The sequence below is a fragment of the Bufo gargarizans genome, chromosome 9 (assembly GCF_014858855.1).
Source record: "Bufo gargarizans isolate SCDJY-AF-19 chromosome 9, ASM1485885v1, whole genome shotgun sequence".
NCBI lineage: Eukaryota > Metazoa > Chordata > Amphibia > Anura > Bufonidae > Bufo > Bufo gargarizans.
Genome location: NC_058088.1, coordinates 173,755,197 through 173,757,745, shown reverse-complemented (window position 1 = coordinate 173,757,745; position 2,549 = coordinate 173,755,197). Strand labels below are relative to the sequence as shown.

The following is a 2,549-nucleotide window of genomic DNA, read 5'->3' as shown; positions in this document are numbered from 1 at the left end:
CAAACCACAATGTCCTAGGTGAACCTAGCGTTCTCAGGAAATTCAGCTTTCCATCTATGCAGAGAGATAAGTAGACCATGTGCGTAGATAAATAATGCATGGTGATTGACTATAAATGCTAATTATACACCTCAGAGGGCGCTTCATTATAGATTGTTTTGTTCTTTATTACCTCCTTTGTGTTATAGTAATCCCATATCTAATTGCTCATTGCTGGGCCCAAATTTTTTTTGCTTTTTTTTTATTTTTTTGTGCTTTCTACATCCATGCAACAAAGTTGTACAGTGTGCTACACCAAAAACATGCACTAGGTCATGGTCTATGACAGGCCCTCTACATAAGAGAAGGGCACCCCATAAACCAATCCCAGTCCCTCCAGGCCAGAAGGTACCTGCAAGGGTCTGGGACTAGTGGCCATCCCTCTGGCTGCCACCCCAGTTATTGGCCAAGAGCTGAAGTCTGGCCTCTCTTCGGAGGGAGAGGTCAAGTGGTCTTGGCAAGGGGTGAAGAACCAGTTGCCCCCCCCCCCCCCCTTAGACCTCAGAAAGGACTACCCATAAGGATGCCGAAATGCTGAAAAGTCCTTGTGACAAAACAAAATGCAGAAACTGAACACACAGTGAACATAAAAAAAAAAATAAGGGAATGTGAGCCAGTTACTGCCCTCAACATTCGGCTGGAATTAAAATAAATTCTGCTTCTTAAACCAGGCAAAGATAGAGGTGAGTGCACTCAAAATTTTAGAAAGTGAAGTGCGTGCATCCCAGTGAATTCAGGGTTGACACTTCTGCACCTCAAGCTTTCAAACATCTCAGCCCAATGCTTCGATCCGGAGGCCCTTGGTCACCTACCATATGGCACTAATGGCCAAAGACATACACCCTAGGGTCCTCTGTTTGGTCCTCTGTTGGCGGCGGCTCTTAACCAACAGGACCTGATAAGAACAGATACTACACTTGATCTTAGCCAAAAGGCTGAGATTCCTATGGGAAATACAAGTAAGCTGATGTCGGCCATAGCAGAGATTCCTCAAGAGGAAGAGTGACCCATCTGTAGATGAACGATCAGGGGGAACAGTGCTGTTTCTTATTGAAGAGAAGCAGCAGTGCACAGAGACATATTTTATAAGCAATGCTCCCTGGGAAAGAGTATGCAAATTAGTTCATACCAGTAAAACCAGAGACTCTGTAGACAACACTGTTTCGGGGCTCTTGCCCCTCATCAGTACAGAGCAGGGTCCTGGCTGGTGGATGAAATGCCTTCCACGCAGGACAGTACTGTTTTTCTCTTCATTTTCTTTCTTTTTTTACTGATAAAAAAAAAAAAACACAACATCAAAGAATAGAAATTAACCTTATATTCTTTCAAATTGTACTCCAGATTCTGAAGACACGTTCCTCAGGTCTTTTGGCCATTTATCAAAAGGCTGAGAGGCATTACTTCCAGCACCATTATTTATCCACAAGAAATATATCTCACTTAGGAGGTTTCTACCAGACCATGCCTCAACTAAATATTTGAAAATAGGGAAGGATTGAAAGAAAAAATGTCCTTCTCAGTTTGGGCCTTCAAAGCGCGTTTTAATTGGAGATATCTTGATATAAACAATGCTCCAACACCTGACAAAGGTACTGCTTCTAATTAAAGACCCTGAGGGTGTTTGAAGACTTATTTTTCAGACAGTGCTCCATAGGACAGAGGTATACAAATGAGTTTATGTCAACCATGAGGAACAAGAACCCGGAAACAGTTGTCCATTGTCGAACTGGTGTTCTATGGACCCACCAGAGGAAATTATTCACTTGGCCCAACCCCTATATTATCAATAAAGTGACTGGCTCCAAAGGCAGCCAAGTGTTTATGTTTTTTTTCTCCTGGACCTTAGGGATCCACCATGGTATCAAAGACTGGGCCCACCAGAGGATCCTCTGGTGGGCCAGTCTGACTTGGCAATTGTCTACAGATGGATTGATCTTTCTTCTGGAGAAGTCTCTGGTTTGGCTGACATGAACTCATGTGCATACTTCTGTCCCATGGAGCATTGCCTGAAGAAGAAGTCTCCATATGCCTGCAGGGTCTCTTCAATGAGGACCAGTAAGCCTGATACCCAAGGCTCCCCCCAGGGTCTCACAAATGTCCTTTATAGAAAAGCCCCTGGTTGAATTCCTGTATATGCATTTACTAACCCTGGGGTGGAAGCTGCAGGTAGGGGCAGAGGTCACCAAGGTGTGCCAAGTCTATGACAATACAGAGCACTAGCTGGGACCTTCTGATATGTGCCCACAGCACTGTGTTTCTATTCCACCTTCACAAAACCAGCATTTATCTTTAATGGAGACCCTACTTGCACTGTCAGCACTTCTATAGCCCATAGCTTTAAAGGGAAGAGTGTGGATGCAGTGTCAAAACTGGTAAGACGGACAAAGAGGCAGGACAAGACGCAGAACCGGGGCCTGAGGGCTGGTAACTGCGCCACTGTCTTCTGACCTGTCTGCATTTTCATCCCCGAGCAGCAGAGGATCAGACACAGGACTATAATTAATAGCCAG

The 2,549-nt window shown here is 44.6% G+C and overlaps 1 pseudogene; it reads right to left on the bottom strand.

Moving 5' to 3' along the window:
- Positions 1-818: 818 nt before the first annotated feature.
- Positions 819-987, bottom strand: LOC122919960 (annotated as a pseudogene).
- Between the last annotated feature and the right edge of the window lie 1,562 nt (positions 988-2,549).